Here is a 25,737-nt window from a genome sequence, read left to right as displayed (position 1 = left end):
CCACCCCATATCGTGGCTAAGCCAACATCCCTCAGCAGTGCCTGAAGAGCAAAATGCACCAAGAAAAACAGCCAGGGAAGTAGCAGATTGGACAGACACCCACCAAGAGCCAACAGATGCGGGGTGCGCGCAACACGTCCTCTGAAGGCTGGGTGCTGCCGTCCAGTGTGACACAGGACCTATGTAAGCTGCAGAAACCACCACAGCAGGAGCAGGAATCTGGGGACACGTGTGTGCATGTGCGTCAGTCAGGAGCAGGCACACGCCTGAAAATGGTAGCAGAAAGGGGGGAAAATGTCAGAAAAGCAAGCTGTTCGTGGCAAGGACCCAGATCAGAGAGGAAGCTCTTTGCTTTCTTTCTCCCTTTTCTAAACACTAAAAAACACCATAAAAATAAAGGAAAGGTGACTCAATGCCTCTTGCTTCCTGTTCACACTGGATTCCACGAGGACTCTGCAGAGACACCCCCCCTCCCATCAACAGAGAGAAAAGCCAACCTCGGTTTTTATATATATATTTTATTTTTGTTTCCACGGTTTTCCACTCCGACAAGAGGAGCTACGGTTTCCATTTTCCTGCAGATAAAACTCCGCTGGAAAGAATCCCAAAGCCCGTGCTAGGCCCTGTTCCCACGTCCCAGGTCACCCACCTGAAGTCCAGCCCAAGAAAGGCCCACGATCACGAGTGAGTGTGACCTTACCAAAAGATCTTTACCAAAAGACCTTTGTGCCTCTGTGAAATATCTCAAAGTGGGACATTTGGGTGGGTCTTAAGTGTCCTTATTATATCCAAAAAAAAAAGACACAGAAAAGGTGACCATACGATAAGGCAAAGAAGGCAGCGATACCTGAGGCCGTGCGACAATGGCAGAGAGGACAGTTCTATGCCCTGCTCACACCTTACCCTTATAACAGCAATGACCGATCATCTGACCCTTCAGTTGGGAGTGTTCTGTCAGGGTGGTCACAGGAGACTCTTAAAGGAAACGGACCACTCACTGCCTTTGAGGTCAGTGTCCACACGCAGCACGATGTGAAAATTAGCCACCTTCCCTGCAGCCTGCAGAGCGTCTTCTGTGTGCTCACACGCCATACCTCCTGCCCAGCATCTGTGCACAGCACCTCCCTCTCCCTCTCCCCAGGGAGCCGCTGCCTCTACCCTGGTCTCAGTCACGAAGGCCTACAAGTGACTGAGACATGTCACTACACTCGGCCCTCTGTGACGAGAGCACAAACAGCTCATTTCTGCTTCAGACCCCAAGAGCCCCCATGTGAGATGGTTAGTGTGGTCCGCTTGACCAAACAGAGGACACAGACGTCTGTGTGCGACTGTGGGGGAGCATTTGATTACACTAGATAAATGAATAAGACCATCTTAATGGGGCTAGGAGTGCGCCCCTGGACTGTCTAAAACGGAGACAGTGAGCTGAGCACTAACAAGCATTCATCACTCTCTGTTCTGATTGTGGCTATGATGTCACCAGCTGTTTGAAGCACCCCTCATCCCAAATGTATCACCATAACGAACTCTACCTTGAAATGTAAGCTAAAATAAACCCATTCAAGTTGCTTTTTAAAAAGAAGATTTATGGGCTGGGGATTTAGCTCAGTGGTAGAGCGCTTGCCTAGCAAACGCAAGGCCCTGGTTTCCTCAGCTCTGAAAAAAAAAGAAAAAAAAAAAAAGAAAGAAAAGGAAAAAGAAAGAAAGAAAAAAGATTTATTTTACTTATGAGTACACCGTAGCTGTCTTCAGACATACCAGAAGAGGGCCTCAGATCCCTTTACAGATGGTTGTGAGCCACCATGTGGTTGCTGGGAATTGAACTCAGGAGAGGAGAGGCTGAGGACCGGCCACACCCAGACACTTCAGGTAGAGGTTAACCATAAGGACAAGGTCTTGACTATGAAATCTGCCCTTCACGTCAGCTCTGAACAAGCAGTGGGCTGGAGAGATGGCTCGGTTGGTAAACCGCTTGAAGCTCAAGCATGAGGGCCTAGTCCAGGTGTCCCAGCACCATGTGAAAAGCCAGATGCGGTGCCCGTAACCCCCACTGTGCCTGAAAGACAGGCTCCCCCCAGCATCGCAGCTCACCTCTGTGAGGATGTATCCCTTCCACTTAGTACCCAGAGGAAAAGCCACTGCAAACGCCTAGTGTGACACAGAGCCACGCTCTGTGTCCTGAGGCAACAAAGAGGTCCTCAGCCCACTGCATAGGGGGAGGATGACACCAGTGAGCACAGCGCACCAGGCTGGTGAATTGAAAGCCTCTTTTCTTCCATCTTTAGCAGCGATAACGTAAGCGTGAGAAAAACGCTTCAGAATAGTCCAGACGCAAATGATGCTGGCAGAAACACCCTAGTGATACCACAGTTACTCAGAGATGGGGTCTCCGCTGGCTCTCCCCTGAAATAGTGGAGAGCATACACCCAAGCCCTCTGTGCACCATCATTCCTCCCCTCACGTGTGTGTATGTGTTTGTGCATATGTGTATGTGTGTGTGCAAGCACGTACATGTGCGTGTACCAGGGAGAAAGAGGATTTAAAGGTCAACTCAGGTGTCCTTCCTCAGTCTCCTCCATCTTTTAATTAATTAAAAAAATTATTCTGCCTTTTGTTTGTTATTTGTGACGAGGAAATGGTTCAGAAGTCAGTTCTCTCCTCCCACCATGTGGGTTCTAGAGATGGAACGCAGGTCCCTGGGCCTGGTAATTAAGTACCTTTACCAGCTAAGCCATCACAATGGCCAGATCCTTCAGACTGTGTTTTGAGACAAAGTTTCTCACTGGGAGCTGGGACTCGTCTACTAGGCTAGGCACCTGGCCAGCGAGCACCAGGGCCACCAGCATCCATGGCTCCTCCAGGGTATCTTACTATGTAGGTTCTAGAGATCACACTCAAGTCTTCTGGTTCACACTGAGTACCTCCCCAGCCGGAGTCCCCCGCCATTTCCACAGTGAGATGTCTGGGCTGCGCCTTCCAAGCTCTCTGCAGAAATGACTCTGCTCATTTGACACAACAGTCTCTTCCGGCTGAAATAAAATCCACGTCCGCTGCCCCACGGAGTCACGAGCTGTTACTTTGTATAATCTGTGTTACTTTGTATATAAACGAGAATCTGTGACTCCCCACAGGGTCTTCCGAGATGGGTATCTACTTTAAAGATTGACTCTGGCCACCTCCCTGGTTGGGCCCAGCTGTGGGGAAAGCAAGCCAGGCTGACAGCGCCCTGGGGATAGATGATCTTTTCCTTGCCAGACATGACAGACAAGCTAGGGGCTCACAGAAGCGGGAGGAGGGAGCTGGTGATTTCTCCAGATTCCACACTTGAAACCCAAGCCGCTGGCTGCCCTCTGCCTTCAAACACAAGCAGAGATCCAATTCCGCCTGCTCAGAGCTCTGGCGTGACCCAGTTTCTGGAGCCTGATCCAAGCACAAGTCTGCAACAGCTCCCATTCTGCTGCAAGCTCTGGGTGTCTGAAGAACCCGAGGGCCTAAGGATAAGCCAGATGTGGAGAAAACCAGGTGAAGGAGCTTGGTCATTGTCGTGGTTTGAGTATGCTTGGCCAAGGGAGTGGCACAATTTAGAGGTGTGGCCTTGTTGGAGTAGGTGTGTCACTGTAGGTGTGGGTTTTAAGACCCTCATCCTAACTGTCTGAAAGTCAGTCTTCCACTAGCAGCCTTCAGATGATGATGTAGAACTCTGCCAGCACCATGCCTGTCTGGATGCTGCCATGCTCCCGCCTTGATGACAATGGACTGAACCTTTGAGCCTGATTAAAGGACGGAACTCAATTAAATATTATCCTTACAAGACGTGCCTTGGTCATGGTGTCTGTTCACAGCAGTTAACCCCTAACTAAGACAGTCATAGTGAGATACCATAGAAATCAGAGACCTGTCCCCAGGGGATGCATGCTAACTCCATGCAGGACCTGTCCACATGCCACACTGAGGCAGTGTTTTTCAACACAGGATGAAAACTTTTTTTTAAGTAAAATGCAATGGAGGGGTCTGGGGAAGCGGTTGGGAACGTGCTTGCTTTGTAAACACAAGGACCTAAGTGCCATCCCCAGAACCCATGTCACAAAAATCTGGGCACGGTGTCATGTGCTTGTAAACCTAGCACTGGGGAGGTGTACCCAGATGGACCCCTCAGGCTTGCTGGCCGGTCAATCTGGTCTAATCTTGTGCATAGGGCCTGAGCATCCTAGTGAAAACCTCAGTCTCTCTCCCTCCTGGCTGAGGGACCCCAAGCGTAAGGTCTTTTGCTGTAAAGGGTGGGGCAGAGCTAGGCCAGGTTGAGGGGTACAGTGGGGATCCCATAGAATGGGCAAAAAGCCCTGGGCATGTGACACACAAAAGCCATCATGAACCACAGGACCATTCTTACCTAATGCCCACTTCTGATCCTACACTTACAAGTCAGGGCTCAGAAACAGTCTTTTTAAAAAGAAATTATGTATGTATGTATGTATGTATGTATGTATGCATGCATGTATGTATATATTTGTGTGTGTGCATGCACAAGTGTGTACACACACATGCAAGCACATGCATGAGCTCCGGTATTGTGTGCTCCACAATGACCATGTGGAGGTCAAGGGATGTCAGGAGTCAATTCTCTATCCACCTTGGGGTCCAGGGATGGAACTCGGGTCATCACATCTGCATGGCAAGGGCATTTACACTGAGCTATCCCGCTGGCCCTTTCTACACATGGATCCGATCACCTCCGTTACTGCTAAGGTAAGTGTAGGAGTGGCAACACGCCTCAGTCCATGCCACAAACTGTCAGCTGTGCTCACCTGACACCCTGGAAACCTCTGTAAGGACAGAAAACCAGCCATGGCTGCCAGCATTACGGTAGGATCTAACTTCAAACATGCCCAAGAAGGCATGGAATTCTGGGACTCGGGTGATGATTCCATGCCGGTAAGCATTTACTGAAACTCCCAGAATGGAACTTTCACAGGGTGGAAGGTACTATACTTAGGTTTTACCACAATAAATCATCTAAATGATCAGAACCAAACCTAGCAGAAACAGGCAATCTTAGGAGCAAGAAATCAATTTCATTATTAAAAGCCTCACCAAGAAGAAAACCTCAGACTCTGGTGGCTTCGCTGTTACTACATCGATACTTTGAAGAGGAAAAAAAAATTATATTGAGACCACAAAAACATTTGCCCCATAAAGAATGCTACAAATCTTAAACCCAGCAATATAGAACTCTCTCTTAACTGTGGTTCTGGTTCCACAGTTTCAGTTATGCACACAATAAGAGTCTAGAAATAGAAAATGGAAAATTCCAGAATAAATGGCTCATCACCACTATATGGTAGACTGCTCTTGGAGCAGAGGCCGAATTCCTTTGTGCACCGTATCCACACTGTATACAGCATCCTCCTGCTGGCCCCTTTGCAGTTGCTTCTGCTATCGACTAACTACTACCGCTGCCCATGCCTTTACTCAGGAATGGTCCTCACCAGCAGGGATGTGCCAAAACTCACGGCCATCCCCCTGCCTCAGTTTCTTGGATGCTGCGGTTACAGGTGTGGTCTGCATCCAACGGAGAGTGTTCCTTTTACATGAAAAGTACAATAAGCCACCTCGAGAAAGGCAAGGATCACGTTCTCGTAACTGTCAATTCGGCGCGGTGCTAAGATTGGGTAGGTTCTATTATTAATTTTGTTAATCTCTGCACCTAATGTAGGAAACCTTCTTCACAGTTATGTACATTAAAAAGTAGACTTATAGACATGTACTACGATAATTCCAGACACTTATGGAATCCTAAAATTGTATATAGGGATACTACAATATCTAAAAAAGAGTAGGTAATCCAAATACCAGGCCTGTAACTCGAGCCACTTGGGAGGGTCAAAGGCTCAAAACCAACAGTTCAAGCAACGTAGGAAGACCCTGTCTCTAAAGAAATGACTAGAAAGAAGGCCAGACATTAGGGTGATGTTATAATGCCTGCCAAGCAGGTAGAAGTTCCTAGGTTCAAACTCAGGACAGACTGACCCATGGGTGAGTCTGTAAAAATTTGTCTTGATTACTAATTGACATGAGAGGGCCTGCGGACAGCAGCATTTCCTCCGTAGGTGGTCCTGGGCTGCATATAACTGAGCACACCCGCACACCGGCACACCGGCACACCAGCTGCTGCTTCAGTTCCTCCCCTGACTCTTCCTCCAAAAGACTATAACCTGGAAGTGGAAGCCAAACAATCCCTGACCTCCCCAAGGAGGCTGAGGGTCATGTGACACCAATACACTTCAACGCTAACAGCTCAGCCTACAACATCCCACTAACGCCATACTTAACAATAAATGAAATGTCCACCTGAGTCCTCCCTGAAGGTTCCAGACAGCAACATACAAGGTACAGGGGCAGGGGTGGAGGGGAATGGCCAGTGGTTAAGGACCACCTGCAGAGAGGCCCTGGATTCCCAGGCAGCTCACGACCACCTGTAACTGCAGGCCTAGGGGTTCCAATGTGCTCCCTTGGCCTCTGAGGGACTGAGAGGAGGGAAAACACACATTAACATCACGTCGAGAAGCAATAAACTGAAGTCAGGCAGAGGTGTACACATATAACCCTGGCGTTCGGGGGATAGAGACAGCAGGACCAGGAGCTCTCAGTCATCCTCAGCTACCAAGTGAGTTCAAAGCCAGCTTGGGCTACACGAGAGCCTTCCATAATAAGAAAAAACAAATTAGTGAGTTGGACTTGAAAGTATAAGATGGGGTTGGGGATTTGGCTCAGTGGTAGAGTGCTTGCCTAGCAAGCGCAAGGCCCTGGGTTTGGTCCCTAGCTCCGAAAAAAAAAAAAAAAAGAAGAAAAAAAAAAAAAAAGAAAGTATAAGACAACAACAACAACAAAAACATCCGCCCTTTGAAAGATATCGCTAGTAAAATAAAAACGCAAAGATGGGGAAACACTTACAATACAAATACCTGACAAATGAGACAAATGGATCAGTTTAAATCTCAGCACTCAGATGTCTGTGGGTTCGAGGCCAGCCTGGTCTATAGAGTGAGTTCCAGGACAGCCGGGGCTACACAGAGAAAGTGGGCCTCAAAAAACAAACAAACAAAAAAGTGAACGATAAAGCTAAGCAGATACTCTCAAAGGAAGGAAACACGGGTATTAAGGGGAGACTCACAACTAGAATCTGCCCCCATTCCTTACTGTAACATCCCACTAGAGTAACTTAGAGTTAGATTGACAACAGTAAGTGTTAGCAAGCCAAGTAAACACATGGAAATGGCTGTATCTCCTGTCACACAACTGTCACTAAAAATGCTACCAGATTCTTCAAAAAAGCCACACACGAGCACACACAGACACACACCACAAAACCCTGAGATTCCTCCCCTAAGGAAGTGTCCCAGACTATAGGAAAAAATACACAACCCCAGTAGGATTCGTCTAAGAATGCCCAGGGTACTTCTGTATATTATTACTGTGGCCAAATATACTTAGGGAGCTGGAGAGGTGGCTTTAGCGGGTAAGAGTGCTTGCTCCGCAAATCTGAGAGGCCTGGACCTTGAAATGGGAAAAGCTGGGCACCGCTACAGGCCCCTGTAACCCTGGTTTGAGGGTTGTAGACAGGGGAATCCTGAGAACTTGCTGTTCAGCCAGCTAACCAAAATGGTGGGCTTCTGGTTTAGTGACAGACTCGGTCTCAAGGCAAGAATGCAAAGAGAAACACAGGAAAGCATCCTCTCCTGGCTTCCACAGAAGCATGCAGAGGGGCATACACCATGCACTGCGCACGCGCGCGCACACACACACACACACACACACACGCGCACACACACACACACACACACACTCACTGGCATACACACACCCCTTATCCTGAATGCATCACGATATTATACAACCATCATTAGCTGACACGTTTTATCACCCAGCATACAGAATTGGGGTGGAGGTGGGGGTTGGGGAGGGCAACAATCCACTGCACTAAAAAACAAAGGAGAACTAGAAGCCCCATAAAATAAAGCAGTCACATCCCTTCCCTCTCCGGACCCCGGGTGACTGAGGAAGTTTCTGGTCCTGTGGCTGGGCCTGTACTGACCTTTTGTAAACAAGAATCTTGAGTCACATTGTCTTCTTAGCTGTGACTACTTTTACTTAGCCCAGTATTTCAAGGTTCTTCTGTATTGTAACATGTATCAGTGTTCCTTTCTACATGTATCAGTGTTCCAGTCCTTTCTATGGCTGACTAATATTCCATGGGTACACATAGCACATCTGGCTTGCCCACTTCATCCTCTGATGGACAGGCGAGCTGTTTCCACATCTGCTACCGTGGGTACGGTGCTATAAACTGTACAGAGCTTTCGTCTAGTCCCCACATCCGATTCTTTTAAGTAGGAGCATCAAGTGAAATTGCTGGATCACAAGGAATTTGGATCTGCGTTTAACTTTCCGAGACACTTCCAGACTGTTTCTCTAAACACCATCTTACCTGACCCCCAACCACACCCCAGTCTTCCACTTTCTCCAAGTCCTCACCAGCAGGGGCTCTCTCCCAACCCTTTTTTATCAAAGCCACTCTAATGCAGTGGGAGATGGCTTGTATCCCACAGGGGTCTTGGCTTGTAGCTTTCTGTGACTAATGACACCACTGTTTGTCTATGTGCTTCTCTTCGAAGGTTATCTGCCCTTCTGTTATAAAGTTTTAACCCCTTAGCAGGACACAATCCAAACATCTCCCAAGAGATGAGCAAACTAACCACAGTACAGCCCCCTTCAGCATTAAAGTCCCACGCACTAACACTCAAGAGTCACATGGGCCTCCGGAGGCCCTGTGCAGAGGTAAAGCAGAGATACACAATCGGGATCAACAGAGCAGCACGGACTGCCTCTTTTGCTCTCTGAAGGTTCGGTTTCCAGTCAATTACAGTCCAAAAATACTGAATAGAAAATGCCAGAAATAAATAATTCATAAGGTTTAAATTACACACAATTCCACCCCACCGGCGCTGTCAGCCTTCCTTTTCTCCAGAGTATCCACACAGTGTATCCCACTTGCCTCCTGGTTACTAACAGTCATCCGTTCCCAGGTCAACTCCATACCACAGGACTACTGAGCTACCCCTTACTTTAGTTAAAAATGGCTCCAAACGCCACAGTAAGGACGTTGGCAATGCAATAAGATGCTTCCACACAACAAGCTGCACTACAATTTGCACGCATGAACGCACTTTCACTAACTTATACAAACACACACACACACTCACACACACTCACACACACACTCACACACACACACACTCACACACACACCTCATTCACAGGCTTCTACTTCTACCCTGTCCACCTGATACCCCCACACAACTATCGCAGACTTCCACACTGACTCCGTGACTTACTCCCGCGTATCTGTACATACATGTTTGTATGACATGAAGACAGTCAGGCCCCACGCCCACATTCCCACTAACTTCAGCACACTGCTTTAGGCTCTTAGAGGGCTGTGTCCCCTAGTAAGGAGGTGTCTGATCCTAGTCCATGAGATTCCCCACCACCACCACTGCCTACTCAACATACGGGCAGCATCCTCGAAGACACAACTGTGCAGTCTGCATACACATAGGAGACCGCTTCCACTCGTAAGTGCCCACTTGTGTGTAAACCGGACCACACTGCACCGAAGGAGGAAGTTTCAAGTAAACCCTTACTCAGCTGCTGCTTCAGGTAAGCAATCGGAATGGCCCTCGACTGTTAGCTTTTAATTATGGAGTGCTTTCAATGGTACACAACAGACACCAGCAAAGAGGGACGAGCACAGAGACGCTCACCCAGACCACTCCCCGATCTGACACAGATTCCCAAGCACCCTTTAGTGTCCTGTGCATTCACGGTAACAACCACCACATGGTGGTCGTAAAGAGGGCCCTCGTACCACTGTTCATATAGCAAATGTCTGTCTCACAGCCTAGCTCTGGCAGAGACTCCTGTTAGAGGTGTTGGGGATGCCTGCCATCTCCGAGCGCCTCCTAGAAGCCATTCAGAGAAAACATGCAACCTGGGTTCTCATGGGCAGTATGTGAGAGTTTAAACCAAATTATAAGCCACACACACACAAGAAGTAGGGTGGGGCTACTGTCCAGGCCAGGGTCGGCAACAGATGTGCCATGGTGTGGCATCCCAGGTAAGTGCATAAGGGACTCAGGGAGGAGCACAGGTGGGAAGCAAGTGCCCAAGAGCAAAACTGCCACACCTGGCTCTTCCTCCAAATCCTCGGTGTCCGTTGTCGGGGAGGCCCAGCAGCTCAGCCCTCGACAGACAAGGTAATTCCTATCTCTTAACAAATTGTCACTCCTTTCTACATTTCCTCCAGTAACCCCTTGACAGCCCAGGTTAACCCATACCTCCTAAGAGACTGCCACTTCTTTCTGCATGTCCTCCAGGCAAGAAAACTGCCCTGTGGTCCATGTGCGTAAGACCTCGTCTCACCAGCCTAGCTCTGGGGCCACACCCTGAGTCACCCAGGGACAGCCACGTCTTCAAATGAGATTGCAGAGATGGGCTGCTCATACTGCAGCTGCCAAGCTTGGGGTGGCTCTTAGCCAAGAGAACCAAAAGGACCCTCCCCCTCAGCCTGGGTAAATCTCACCGGTACCTCTCACCAGTACCTCTCACCATCTAGTGGTCCTTCTGGGATTGTCACCATTGGAGAGAAGTAAACTGGGTATACCGGCCCACACCTGTAATTCCAGCCTTCAGGCGGCTGATATAGGAAGTCAGAGAGCAACCTGGTATACACAGCAAGACTCCATCTAAAGTAGGGAGGGAGGAAGGGGGGGAGGGAGGGAGGAAGGGGGGGAGGGAGGGAGGGAGGGGGATCTGCCCCCTGCTGGCAACATCTAGCAGGTGCTTTTCACCAAGACCACCTTGGCATGGGCATAGCTTATGCTATGGCTCTCTGGGAGCTGGGAGCCAAGGGAACAGGGAGCCTGAGAGAATCAGAGGAGGACCTTTTTCAAGTCCTCTAAACCCAGCAAATCCTAAACAGGAGGGAACAGTTTGCTTTAAATGACTACAACGAGGAAATCGCAAATTCTCTTCTAGGATATTGCAGTTAACCCAGGTATAGTGAGGAGGCCCTGGAGGGCCCGGCTCAAGCCCAGGATCTCTGACTCTAGGCTCACCCCAAACATAATCGAATCAAGATAAAGGGAACTGTCCCCCCTCCTCAGCCTTCCTAGCCCTCCCGGGCAGGCTTCCTTCAGAAGCACCTCAAATGGCTAAAGAAAACCATTGATCTTTGAGATGCATTATTGATTGTGCTGTCCATTAGCACACATTCCCATAGCACTGGCCCACCACACACCATGCCTGGGGTGGGGAAGGCCTCCTTGGACACCATCCATAAAGGCCAACCTAGAGGAGCAACTGTCCACAAGTGGATGATGTCACCAGACACACCACCCTGGCCCCAGACCCACTGGATCACTAAGGTGGCATGGTCCATACCATGAGCCTCAACCCTCAGTCCAGGGCAGACAACCACTTTCCAAAACTCCAGCCACTGGGGAGGAGTCTCTGTAAGGCAGAGTGTGAGACAGCCGGAAGTCATTGGAGTCTGTAGACAGAGGGACTTCGTGGCTCCATCTCAGAGGACAGACAGACTTAAACAAGCTCATCATCGGAAGGCAGCCTCTGACTCTTGCTCTGGCTCCAGATCTCACATCAGGCAAAAATGGCGGAGCCACAACTGGTACAGACCACGTGTTTTAATTTTTTTTTGGTTTACTTGCTGTGTGGACCAGCCACCTGAGTCTTAAGGTCAGGGAGGACAAGCTCTGCCCATACGGACATCCCCACTCACCATGCTATCCATTCTGCTTCTCAACAGACCATCGCTCTGACGTGATGAACACAGACAGCAACGGTCAAAATGACAATCAGGCCATTATAACCGCTACCGGGATCTACCCCCCACCTCTGTCCAAGGCTGCCTGCTTCTGGGACACTGTAAACATTCCCAAACAACCCTGCCTGGGCAGCCAAGAGACAAGCCGGACGCCAGGGGCGCATATGAAGTGACAGGCCGCTGGTGTCACTTCACCCTCCTGGGATGAAAACTTCCGTTCGGTAGCGCCTGGTAGACCTACAGCAGGGTCAGATGGCTGGCTACAGGCCCTGAGTCCAGTGAGAGGTTGGCCACCCACGGGCCTGGGCTGTGCTCAACACAGTGAGGGTTTGCAAAACAAAAGCAGGGCAAGTTCATTGTGGCAAATGCCCCCCAATGTAGGGGCAGGCCTTACACCACATGCTTCATTTGAAGCAAGACTCCACATTCGCCCACAGAGAGACGAAACGGAACAGAAAGAGAGGACGGAGCTACGTGCTCAGCTCTGTTTTGGTTTTTGGTTGTTGTTTTTTTCTCCCAAGCCATAACTGGCTGAGCCCCAACAGAACCAGCCCCCTGCAAATCATCGGGCGCCAGCAACAGGTGCAGCTCCAGCTAAAGCTTGTGGTTCCGGGCGGTTCTAGAATAACGCAGCCCGAATCTTCCAGGAAGCCACGGCCTTGAAGCGCCCACTGCCCGGCCGTGGCGACCTTACCGCGGCCGCCCCTCGAGCCGCACCTGTCTGAGTGCACCGCGCCACATCCGGTGCACCCGAGCCAAGGCCTGGGAGACCGAAATAGAAGCCGGTTAGGCCGGGGCTGGGAGCCTGGCAAGGGGCACCGGGCCTGACCTGGCGGGCGCGGCCCAAGAAGCCAGCACCCCGGGGTCCCAGCGCGCAGGGCCTGGCCAGCAAAGTCGCGATCCGCTACGGGTCCCGCGTCCCTGCTCCAGCCACCTGCCTGCCAGGGCCGGGCGAGAGCTAGGAAGGGGAGGCCCGGGAGGGATCCGGGCTGGGGTGGAACTGCAGAGAGGGTCTGGGAAACGTGGTGGAAATGGAGAAGGGGGCTGAGGGATCCGAGTTGGACTCAGAAAGGATCCGAAGGATCCCGGTGCAAATGCAGAGGGAGTCTGGGGGCATCCAGGTGGGAATGCAGACCGGGTCCTAGCGGTGTGGGAGGATCTGGGGAGGAAGCTCGGAGAGGGATCCTGGGAGCCCCGATAGGGTCACAGGAGAGGCTCCCACAGGGTCCCTGGGTTTGCCGCGGGGGCTCGCCGCGGCCCGCGCACCTGCCCAGCCCCGCGCGCGCTCCTCCCGCGCCGGCCCAGTCGCTTACCTGGAGCGTGCGTCCGACTCGCGGCGGCTCTCGGCGGGGACCGGCCAGGCCAGCTCCGCGCCAAGAATGGCGGCGGCGTTGGTGGCAGCGACGACAGAGGCGGACGGCGCCAGGAGGTTGAGCCGGGGAGGCCGGGAGACGCGGAGATGCTGCGGCGCGACAGGGCGCGGAGGCCGGCGTGGGGAAGGAGGGCGCGGGGCGAGCGCACAGGCCCCACCCCCTCTCCCTCCCTTCCCGCCTCCTCCCCTCCCCCTCCCGTCTCTTCCCTCCCTTCGCCCCTCCCCCTTCCTCCTCCTCCCTCCTCTCACCCCCAACCTCTCTCCCTTCTTCCCTGCCCTCCCGCGCCCCGCCTGTCTTCACCTACCCTAGTTTTTTTCCTCTGCTCCCCTCTGTTCCCTCTCTCCCTCCCTATCTACCTTCCACCACGTCTTCCTCTTTCCCCCAACTCCCTCGTCCTCCTTTTCTCCTCTCTTTCTCTCTCTCTCTCTTTCTCTCTCTCTCTCTCTCTCTCTCTCTCTCCCTCCTTCCCTCCCTCACCCCCCTCCTTTCCTTCCTTCCTTTCACCCCTCACCCTGCCCCACACCAGGCCAGGAGGTCCTGACCCAGGGGCTCTTAACTACCCAAGACTGCCCTTCCAGGTCCCCAAAGTCTCCTGCACCTCAGACTCTGGGACCACCAATGTTGACACCAGAGATGCTGGGCTCTTGGCTTTGTGATCTATGATAGACCCTTTGGGGTTCTCCATGCAAGGTGTGGGTGGTTCCTCTGTGGTACATTGACTTTGCTAAAAGTTTCTCCACTTCCTATGGACCAAGGGTTCCTGTATACCAGTGAGATACATTTCTAACTAATTCTGGGCCTTCAGAAGTTGGTACAGAGGGTAGGCATATAGCCAGGTCCTTAACATGTTTTCTGACGTTGGTGTCCCAGAACCTACAATAAAAAACCCCAAACGGTTGTGCTTTCTTGTAATCCCAGGGTTGAGGCAGAGAATATTGGTGGATTCCCCAGATGGAGTTCACTGGCCAGTCAGTCTACCTCACCTAGTCCGGAGTCAGTCTTGGATTTCAGTAAGGGACCCTGTCTTCTAAAACTAAGTGGACAACACCTGGGTTGATCTCGTGACACATGACACACACACACACACACACACACACACACACACAGAGTGCAGCTACTGGCCATGTTCTGTTCTGCCCTTGAAGGGAGAAGTGACCCTTTGTTCACTAGTACCTAGCCAGGTGGGAAGTCCTGCCCAGAGACACAGTGCCCCCTAAGAGGAAACCTAGGTCCTAAATGAGCCTGCCAGAGGGACCTAGAAATGGATCAAGACCAGTCTGCAGGCAGGGCCACAGCTTCCTGAATTGCAGAAGGCCCTTAGGGGATGCTGGGAAGGAAAACAGCTGATGGCAGTTAACCGGAGTGAGCCCTTCCTAAAGGATGGAAGGCCCTAGAAGGCTCAAGAAGCCTCTGCAGGATAGGTCTGCCTGTCAGTGCTGGCTCAAATTGCAGAACAGGCTTACTAAAGGCCAAGACAGTAGAACCAACCAGAGGATTGTCGGTTGTCTTCTCTTTAGGGCAGTGTTTCTCAACATGTGGATTGAGAACCTTTCGGAGGGGATTCAAACAACTTTCACAGGGGTCAGTTAAGACCATTGGAAAACACAGCTGTTTACATTAAAATTTGTAACAGTAGCAAAATTATAGTTACCAAGTAGCAACAAAAATAATTTTACGGTTGGGGGAGGCCACCACACCATGAGGAACCGTATCACAGGGTCACAGCATAAGGAAGGTTGAAAACCACTGCTCTAGGGGCCTCATGACTTGCCTTGAACCTAGAATCTGACAAAGCTCAGCTTGCGGCTTGCTTCCGAGTTGACCTCGGGCCTCAGCTCTGTAATGAGCTCCATCTGTGAGAGAAACAGGTGAGCGGTCTTGGCCTATCCTGCTCTCTGCGCCAGCACTGACAGGTAGATCTATCCTGCAGAAGCTTCCAGGACCAGAGAACAGTGGGTAAAGCTTGTTGAGCCGTGTACCCCAGTTCAGTGATGGTGACCTTCACAAAGAAAAAGAGAGGATCCCTCTCCAAACTCCCTTCCGATTCTGTGCGTTGGTCCACCACTGTCTTTGTCTCATGGGGACCACAGTGCCCCAGGAACAGGTTAGTCCTAGTCCTATTTAACAGCATCCTGTGTCCCCAGGAAGGAAGATACACCTAGGATGTAGACACCTAAGTGCAGAGACAAAAGAGACTCTCAGTTATTCTTCACAGGAGAGGAGCATCTAGAATATTGCTCCCTTGCTTGGGTGGCTGGCAGCATCCTGGGGATAGGGGTGGGGGCAGTAGAGACATTAGAAGCCTTCAGCCTGGAAAATCCCCGTGTACAGCACACGGCAGTGGGATCCACGTACCTGCAGACGGCCTAGAGCTTGATCCCTGAGGGATCATGAACAGCAGAACCGGACATAGAGGTGCAAATTAAAGGTGAAAGCAGTTTCTCCCATTGAGAGAGAGCCTGAGTGATCTCTGTGCTGACTGCCCCCGTGGGAGCCTGCCTCAGACAGACTGTCTGGGTGGGAGAGAACATGCTGGAGGAGACTGCAGCCGAAAGGTCATCAATAACGGAGAGACCTCTGCTGGCTTTTAGGCCCAGGACAGAGGCAACCCAGAGCTCAGCAGAGACTGTGGCATGGCTGTCCTGGGGCCCAGAGTTCTAGGCTCAACTCAAAGGAAATGGGCAAGGAAAAAAGAACCATCCTCTCCAGCAAGCCCAGCCGGTAGTTCGGTCTGTATTCAATGGTCCCCTTTGATGGCCTGGGACCCCAATTCTAGCCTGTCTTTTTATTGCTGTTAGCATTCTGGGGCTTTTTTGTTTGTTTGTTTGTTTTTCTTTTCTTTTTTTCAGAGCTGGGGACCGAACCCAGGGCCTTGCGCTTGCTAGGCAAGCGCTCTACCACTGAGCTAAATCCCCAATCCCTGTTTTTTTGTTTTTAAGATTTTATTTTATGCATATGCATGTTTTGCTTGCATGTATATCTGTCCAACACGTGCATGTACTGCCTGTAGAGACTAACAGACTGTTAGGCTTCCTGGACCCAGAGTTACAGGTGCTTATGCGTGTTCTCCACAGAGGCTGGGAACCAAACCCTTTGCGAGAGCAGCAAGTGCTTACCCACTGAGCCATCTCTCCAGCCAGCGTTGTATCATTGTTTTAAATAGATGTTCATGATCACGAAATGAACCCAAGGCTGCCTCCACACCGACCAGCTTACGCTCCCCTCTGACTAACTTCAAGCACGCTGTTTGCCCAGAAACACTGAGTTCTTAAACATTTATATAGTTTTCTACATCCTTCTATGAGAACGTTGGCTTCCTCTCTGTCCAGCTGAGCAAGTTAACTCCAGAGATAAGATTTGAATCTCACAGGAGAAAAACTCCCAAGTGTGGTACCTTCAGGTGCACATACTGGACGTGGCTTTGGATCATCCCCTGAGCAGATATGCAGAGCCCTGGGCTTCTAGGCCTCTGCATCACAGTGTGAAGTAGGAGGTATTCAAGGCTGGCTGGAGGCTGTATCAGCCATCCAAGTGGGGGCAGCATTCCCAGCCCAGGAGAGCAGGTCCGCACGGTTGTTTCACTGAACAGGGACATGCCTACCTCCGCCCCGCCCCCGCAGTGGTTGACATCTGCCTCAGGAAATATGAGATGTTTATGTTGGGAGGTGGTCGTGTGGGTGTGGGTGCATGTGGATACCTATGTATGGTGGCCAGGGGACAACCTTGAGTGTCATTCCTCAGACACCATCCATCGTTATTTTGTTGTTGTTTGAGATAGGGTCTCTTACTGGCTTGTAGCTTTCAGAGTAGGCCAGACTAGCGGGCTAGCGGGCTAGCGGGCTAGCAGGCTAGCTGGCTGATGAACCCCAAAGAGCCCCAAGGAATCCACCTGTCTCTACGTCCACAGCCTGGGAATATAACCACACCAGTTTGGTTATTGATTTTTTTTATTTTGTTTTGTGTTTGTTTGTTTGTTTGTTTGTTTGTTTAAAGATTTGTTTATTCTATATAAGTACACTGTAGCTGTCTTCAGACACACCAGAAGAGGGCATCAGGTCCCATTACAGGTGGTTGTGAGCCACCATGTGGTTGCTGGGATTTGAACTCCAGACCTCTGGAAGAGCAATCAGTGCTCTTAACCACTGAGCCATCTCTCCAGCCCTGGTTTATTGTTTTTAACATGGATTCTAGGGATAGAACTCTGATTTCTCTGCTTCTAACAGAAGCACCGTCTCCCTGGTCCCCAGGAGATCTCTTCCAAAAGTGATGTTCAGCGTGAGACAGTATGCAAGATTATTTTACCTCCAAGGTAGCTGCCACCCACATCTCGTCTGTGTCTCTTCCCGCACAACCTCAGGATCCTCCTTTCCTAAAGAGCCTCCCCAAAGTGCCCAACATCCCTGGGTACTCTCTGAGGCCTCCGGATGCCCCCGGTACCTTCCTGGGCCCCTCCTCCTCCCCGTAAGCCATGAAGGACTCCTCCCTAAATGGTGCCTGGGAATCTTAGAGCTGCCCTGACAGCAGAGTGTAAGGAGGACCTGCTGAGCTGCTTGTTTGTTGATGGCACTGTTGTTTTCCACTCCCTGCATCTCAGCTGTCGAGCCAGAGGACTAAGTTGGCTTCAGGCCTATAATCTAGCCCTCAGCACGCTCTTGCTGTAGTACTTCCCACGTCCCTGAGCACACAGCACCGTTCTAGAGCTGTGTCCTTGTCAGCTTCCAAAGAGGCTGTGCCTTGTTCCAGTGCAACCACAGGAGGACTGACTCAGTGACTCCCGAGAAGGCAAGGCGGCGACAGGAGAGGAGGCTCCCTCACCCAGACCCACCTCAGCGTTACCATCGCCCTCTTCTGAGCTTCAAGGTGAAGCTGCCACCAGCTGCCAGAGCCCTGGGACGGCCCCCACCCCCATCTATTGTCTGATACCTGTTGTCACTTCCTCCCAACATACCCAGCAGAGCTAAGTGTCCCCCAGCTCTCCTCAGCAGCTAGGGTGTCACCCCAATGTCTCTCACCACCAGTTGGAGCTTCCACTAAAATCGCTTCAGGGTGTTTTCCTCTCTTCTCTGAGCTATGGGTAGAGTTTCTCCCCACTGGTAACATAGACATCCAAAGGCTCGAGGGAAACCAGTTATCCAAACGTTGCTAAGTGTGGCCTCTTCGCTTCTTCAGAGCGGCAGGACCAGAAAGTCGGTGTTCTGAGGTCACGATAATCTACCCACTATTCTAGGCCTGGCGGATGGCAACCGACATATGGAACCACTATGATTTCTGCTGGCTGACATTAAACATGGTCCTAGGGAGAAAGTCTTCCTCTCAGTTACAGGCGAGAGGAGGTAAATTCAATTTGTGAACCTATCTGCTTATTCTTTGACAATTCCATATACATTCTCAGTCACTCCTGCCACTGCCTCCCGCCTCCTGTTCCTCCTAGACAGCTCCCACCTTCACACACACTCACACTTAAACACACACACACAAGCCGAGTCCAGTGATTACCACCAGCTGGGATTTTGACTGGCCTTGTTGCCTTAGTTTCGTACAGGTCCTGTGCAGACCACTAGACCCACAGTCACTTCAGGATCAAAATGGCCACGTCTCCTGCAGAAAACACCCTTCCAGGGCTCTCATCAGGGCTCCTCCGGCTCTTATATTCTTTCTGCACCCTCTCCTACCACATTCCCTCAGTCTTGAGGGAGGGTGCTTAGGTTTTTTTGGGTTTCTTCTTGTTGTTGTTGGCTTGCTGGAGATATACTTCAGGGTCTCAAATGCAGATACAGAGCCACACCTCAGTTTCTTTTTTCTAAAGGAGGTGGCAGGAGGTGAGGAAGGGGGTCTTTGACCTCCCACTTCTCACATAATACTTGTACGGCTTTTCCTTCAAACAGGAATCTTGGCCATAGGCAAGGGTCATTTTGCTGCATCTACTGACATCCAAAATCTCCCAGATGCAGTTAGATCACCACTGTTAGGGACTCTTCCTCTCTCTCTCTCTCTGACTCTCTCTCCTCTTCCTCTAGTCCGCTCTGGTTCTGTTTAGAGGCTGATGTCCTTCTGTCCTGCTCAAGCCCACTGGCACCCAAGTCCAACACGTTGACCACTTGGGCTTTTTCAGAGTTACGAGACTCTCGATGTGAGGAAAGCGTGGCTAGTCCTCACTCAAGGGTGAGTGTGTAACCAGCTAGAAAGTCACTGTAGCCACCCCGTCCCCTCACCCTCCTCCCACCCCCCACCCCGTCACTGTTATAGAAGAAGCAGAAACATACTCACAGATCAGAATGTCTGAAACTAAGCAGCTTGTGCCTATAAAAGCTCAGCACTTGGGAAGCTGAGGTAGGAGAGTCACCATGAGTTCAAGGCCAGCCTGGGCTACAGATGGAGACCAGGTCTCCAAAAAAAAAAAAAAAAAAAAAAAAAAAAAGGTTAGATTAAAATTTCAACTCCCAGCATTGTCAAGCATGTGGAGCAGCTCAGACTCATCTTTGCTTTGTGTGTAGAATGATGTAGCGCTCTGGGAAGCCACCATCAACACTTCTAGAGCTCACAGTGGGTCTGCCTTCTCACATCCTCCGAAAACCACTGCCCTGCGAGAGAGCGCAGGAAAGCACGTCTGCGAGGAAAAGGTTATAAAAATAAAGATTGGAGTGTCTGACTCTCAATCGCTCAACAGAGGGCCTGCTCCAGGCTCCAGAGTTTGATTGTTATAGAAAAATATCAAAAATCCTGCCAGGGGGCTAGAGCGGTATCTTGACTGTTAAGAGTGCTCACTGCTCTTTCTGACATATCGGGTGGTTCATACCCACCCGTAACTTTGGTTCCAGGGCTATGCCACCTTCTGAACTGCAAGAATATGTACACATACCCCCCCCTCCCCACACACAGAATAAAAGATAAAAAAAACCTTTGAGATGGTTGGGTGATAGTGCAGTCAGAGAAGTGAAAGTTCAATCCCCCAAAGCCCATGTATAAGAAGAACAAAAATTAAAAACAGGGTTGTAATCCCAGGGCTGTGGGGGTGTTTGGGGCTTGACAGCCAGTCATCCTAGTCCACTTGGCAACTTCCAGTTCTGTGACAGAGCCTGTCTCAAAAACTGAGGCAGATGGTACCTGGTGAATTGTCCTCTTGGCTTCCACCGGCTGTGTGCACACATTCGCATGTGTACACACACACACACACACACACACACACACACACACTCACACACACACACACACACACGCACGCATGCATGGTTGGAAGATGCTGCCCCAGGCTGACCTCTGTCGCCAGCAATACAAAGGCTGCAGTTGTCCAGTACAGACGACGTGTGTAGGGTCATGCTGCCTCGTGTGGTTACAGGGCCATTTGAAGAGGACATCTCTTTGAAGAGGAATGTGGAAGGCTTCAGTGTCTTCCCCACAGTCTATGGCTTCTCTCCTATCTGTGACTCACGTGGGGGCTGGGCAGTCTCCCCTGCCAGAACCCACAAGCTCTACCAGCCCTCTGTGCTTGACAGCCAGCTGCTCTTCAATCACGACTCTTCACACATGTGATCAGATCCAGCAGAGAAAATGAATGCTTTCAATGAAAGCCCCACATGCCAGGCTGGGGAGGTGGCTCCATCCATAAGGCACTGGTGCTACAAGCATATGGGCCTAAGTTCAATCTTCGGAAGCCATGTAAAAAGCTAAGAGTGGGGGGGGGGTGCATGCCATATTAGAGGAACAGAACAGAATAGAATGAATATATAACTATCTATAAATCATATATGTATTTTATATATATATTTGTGTATTTATGTATGTATATGTGTTTACTTATATAAGTATTATTTATTGTATATGTATTTATAGAAAATTATGTGTACATATGTATATTTTATATATGGTATATACATGCACACACACGCCCGCGCGCGCACACACACACACATGATCTATCAGAGTGGTTTACAGGATGTGGTCCAGCTAGTCCAATCATGGCTGTCTACCATCAGAAAGTCCAAGAGTTCAGTAGAAGTTCACCGAATGAGGCAGGATGTCTCGGTTGGTCTTCAGTATATACCGGAATCCCAAAGAAGTAGTCGCTAATGCCAGTGAAGGAATGGAGTTGCCAGTGAAGGATCAAGCAGACAAAGAGGGGGCAAAAGCTACTTTCTTCCATGTCCTTTACGGAGGTTACCACAGGAAATTGTGGCCCAGATTAAAGGCGGATCTTCCAGCCCCCAAAGACTCAGATAAAAGATGGACCTTCCCTTTTCAAATGAGTTCGTTAAGAAAAACCCTTCGCATCTGGATCCAGGCTCTTAGGTTTTAGTTAATTCCAGGGGTACTCAGGTTGATGAGAGTAACAGCCATCACATGTTTATAATCCCAGTCCCGGGATGTCAGAGACAGGCAGATCCCAGAGGCACACAGCCAGCTACTGTAGTCTAATTATTGAGTTGCAGGTCAGTGAGAGACCCTGTCTCAAAAGAATGGTGGCTGCTTCTGGGTTCTGGTGGGACCCACTGGGACACTTAGTCTCACCGGGAACTTCAAAGCTATGTGACTGCATGTGTCTGGAGGCTAGAGGTCACCCAGGGCTTTGATTCTCAGGTACCTTGGCTTTTTTTGAGCCAGGGTCTCTCACTGGCCTGGAGTTCACTGAGTAGGCAAACTTGGCTGACAGACTAGCAAGTCCTGGGGACCTACTTGTCTCCACTGTTTTAGTACTGGGAATTGAAGTGCTCTATTGTGCCCAGATATTTTAGTTAATTAACTTATTTATTTTACATAAGTTCTGGGGATTGATCCTCTTGCTTACCGTAGGCATGTTATCAACTGAAGTATCTCTCCGGGGTTCCGAGATTTTAAAATACGAATTTCTCAGCATGTTTTCTTGGTTTCCCTGTGTTCTTCAGGCATGACATAGATGGCCGTGCTCCTGTTGCGTTGTAATTATATTAATTAAACACCCCTAATACTACTTAATGACTAAAGGCGTGTTCCTGCCAGGTGAAACTGGAGGTCTGTTTATTTGATTGTAAACCTCAGTCATACTCTAACAAGATGGCTCTCAGGCTCCAAGCTGGGACAAGCCAGGAGTGGCAGCCTCTTTTTGTCCTTGCTCTTCCCATGTCACAGCCCTGAGTGGGTGATCTCAGCTCCTCCCTTCTCCCTGGCTCTCTTAGGGCCACAAGCACCTCACCCAAGGGCTTTCCTGTGAATCATTGAGAGTGTTCAGCTTTGTGAGGTGTTCATAAGCGTTCGTTCCTGTGATTAAACACTTGAGATAGTCAGCTTATAAGGACAGAAGGTTTTCTTGTTAGTTAGTTTGTTGCTCATGGTTTTAGAGACTTTAGTCCACGGCAGCACAGTATCTCATAGTGGTAATGCTAGGTGCAGGAAGCCTGTTTACCTCATAGAAGCAAAAAGCAGAGAGAAGGAGAGAGGTGGGGGGAGGGGTTCAGACCACATTCCCTATGTCTTAGTTTCTTTTCTGCTGCTGCTGCTGCTGCTGTGATAAGATAACATGACCAAGGCAGCTTATAGAAGAAGGAGTTTGTTAAGGGCTTACAGTTCGGAGAGTGAATTCATGGCTATCATGGTGGGGGATCGTGGCAGCCAGCCGGTAGATGTGACATGGAGAAACAGCTGAAAGCTTGTGTCTTCATCCACACATGGGATGGGAGTGGGAGAGAAGGAGAAGCAGAGTCCTGACGAAAAATAGAGTGGGCTTTTTAACACTTCAAAGTCCACCCCTGGAGATACACTGACACACCTCCTCCAATAAAGCCACACCTTCTAATCCTTCCAAAACAGGTCCGCCAGGCTCACTATATGAGCCTATAGGGGCTATTCTCATTCACATCAGCACACCTAATGACGTCACTTCCTCTCACTACCTCACTTCCTAGTCGCATCATAGATTGGGATCAGGTTTTTAGGATATGGACTTTCAGGGAATAGTCAAAATCCAAACTATAAGGAGTCATGTGCAGGCCACCAGGGCACTTACCTTACTGTAGCCTCCTCACGGTCACCACTGACACCCCTGTATTACAAGTGAGCCCCTACCAGGGCCATGCTGCAAACTACATACTATATTTCATTGTTTAAAAGTCACCATGCTGAATGGACGGTGACTAGAGCAAAGGACTTCTGAGGGACAAAGGTTTCCAGCACAGAGGGGCCCCTCTACTGCCCCTGCCTCTGCCTGCCCTGCCTGTCCCCATCATGGCAGTACAGTCAGACATTTATCATCTGCTTAGTGCTCTGTTGCTGTGACTGTGTGTGTGTGTGACTGTGTGTGTGTGTGTGTGATTTGTGTGTGTCTGTGAATATGTGTGTGTTTGTGTGTGTAAGGATGTGCTTGTATGTGTGTGGATCTGTGTGTGTGTGAATATGTGTCTATGGGGGGATCTCTGTGTGTGTCTGTGTGTGTGTCATCTATGTGTGTGACAGTGTGTGCATGTGTGTATGATCTGTGTGTGTGTATGTATGTGTCTGTGTGTATGGGAGGGTCTGTGTATATATGTGTGTGTATGTGGGTCTGTGTGTGTGTATCTCTATGTGTGTCTGGGGGTGGCTCTCTCTGTCTGTGTGTATGTATGTTTGCTCTGTGAGCGCACCTATGCTAGTTTTACTTTAACTCGACACAAGCTAAAGCCATCTGTGAAGAAGGAGCCTCAGTTGAGGAAACGCCTCTATAAGGCAAGGCTGGAGGCAAGCCTGTGGGCCATTTTCTTAGTTAGTGATTGATGGGAGGGGGGAGAGCCAAGCCCACAGTGGTGGTCGGCATTCCTAGGCTGGGTTCTACAAGCAAGCAGGCTGAGTAAGCCATGAGGAGCAAGCCAGTAAGCAGCGCCCCTCCACGGCTTCTACATCAGTTCCTGCCTCCAGGTTCCTGCCCTGTGTGAGTTCCTGTCCCCACTTCCTTTGGTGACGAACAGCAATGTGGAAGTTTAAGTTGAGTAAACCCTTTCCTCCCCAACTAGCTTTTGGTCATGGTGTTTCACAGCAGCAATAGAAACTGTAAGACTGTACCCACGAGGCCCATGTAGAGGACAGAGACCAACACCAAGTGAGCAAAACCCCAGGCTCCCCCAGTCTCCGCCCCTGACCCCCAGTCGAGGGTCACATATCCAGCCACCACATCCGGTTTTTACACAAGGGCTGGGAATCCAAAATCAGGTCCCCGTGTTTGTCCAGCAAGCACGTCACCCATTTTTCCAACCCTCTAGATCTTTTCATTTACACAGAGCCTCTCACTGGACCTGAGTCAGTGACTCAGCTACCTGGCTGACTAGCAAGCCCCAGGGGTCCTCCAGCCTTGGCCCTCCCTCCCCACACAGAGCAGGGTGTTATAGACGCACGTTGCCTTGAGTTACTTTCTTCATGGGCGCTGGGAATCTGAACTCCTTCTCATGCTTGTTTCTTAGACGCTCCACTGAGCCCTCTCCCCGGCCTCAGGGTTTGCTGTTTTGGTACTGTCTGCTCTGGCTGAGTATGGCTTCTTCTAATTATTGTTCATCGGGTCTATTTCTTGGCGTTATGTCACAATCAGATGGTTATTTTCCCCCCATCTGTTGCCACAATCTGTCCAATCCATCACTTGAAAGAGCTCACAGGAAATTGTCTCATCCAGAGAGATGCTGAAAGGCTTCATCTACGCTCAGTGGCCAGGGTTTGGGTCTACAGAGCTGCACAGGGGAATCTTCTTATAAAATACCGACATCGGGGGAAAAAATGCTGTTTTCCTCCAGTGCCCACGCTAGGGAACACAGAAACACTGGCGAGACATGGGGCGCTGGGGTAAACCCCGACACCCTCGAAATGTTCTTTTTCCATAGCACAGCAATCTTTGATAAATGACCTCCAGCCACAGACTTTCTTTTCAACCGCAAATGCTCTTAGCTCAGAAGGAAAATCAGAGCTGGGTGGCGAGCTGTTTGTATTATGTTTGAAAGGCTACAAAACCACACTCAGCAGCAGGGGGAGAGAAAGGCTCTATTTTCAAGTCATTCCACACAAGCTGAGCGGCTCCCATTAGGAGCACATCCTGTGTGCAAAGAGCTGCAGTTCTTCTTCAAGGAAAGAGGTCTCTGAAGAGACCACAGCCAGGTGCTAATGGCATTAGGGTGGAGGGGCAGCCAACCGGGAAGCTTCTCTGGCACATAACCAGGAGACTGAAGCAAAGTGGGTAAGTGACCCTAGTAAAGCTTTGAGTGTGTGTGTGTGTGTGTGTGTGTGTGTGTGTGTGTGCGTGTGTGTGCGTGTGTGTGTGTGTGTGTGTGTGTGTGTGCATGTGGAGGTCAGAGATCAACCTCGGTGCTAGCCATTTTTCAGGTGCTAGTCACATTCTTTTTGCTCAGCCATTTGGCTATGCTGCTACCCAGCAAAGTCTGGGGATTCTCCTGTCTCCACATCCCCAGTGCTGATATGACAAGTGCGTGTCATGACACACTGGCTTTTCATGAGGTATCCAAACTTCAGGTATTCATGCCT

The 25,737-nt window shown here is 50.2% G+C and overlaps 1 protein-coding gene across 9 annotated transcripts in view; it reads right to left on the bottom strand.

Annotated features, from left to right (window-relative positions):
- Positions 1 to 13,402, bottom strand: part of Sema4d (semaphorin 4D) — a 107,121-nt gene extending 93,719 nt beyond the window's left edge. For all 9 annotated transcript variants that reach the window (XR_015640757.1, XR_015640756.1, XR_015640759.1 and 6 more), the window contains exon 1: positions 13,213 to 13,402. The gene's annotated coding sequence lies outside the window, so the exon portion shown is untranslated. The remainder of the gene's footprint in view (positions 1 to 13,212) is intronic.
- Between the last annotated feature and the right edge of the window lie 12,335 nt (positions 13,403 to 25,737).

The sequence above is a fragment of the Rattus norvegicus genome, chromosome 17 (assembly GCF_021556685.1).
Source record: "Rattus norvegicus strain SHRSP/BbbUtx chromosome 17, alternate assembly SHRSP_T2T, whole genome shotgun sequence".
Taxonomy (NCBI): domain Eukaryota; kingdom Metazoa; phylum Chordata; class Mammalia; order Rodentia; family Muridae; genus Rattus; species Rattus norvegicus.
This window is presented reverse-complemented; position numbering and strand designations above follow the sequence as displayed.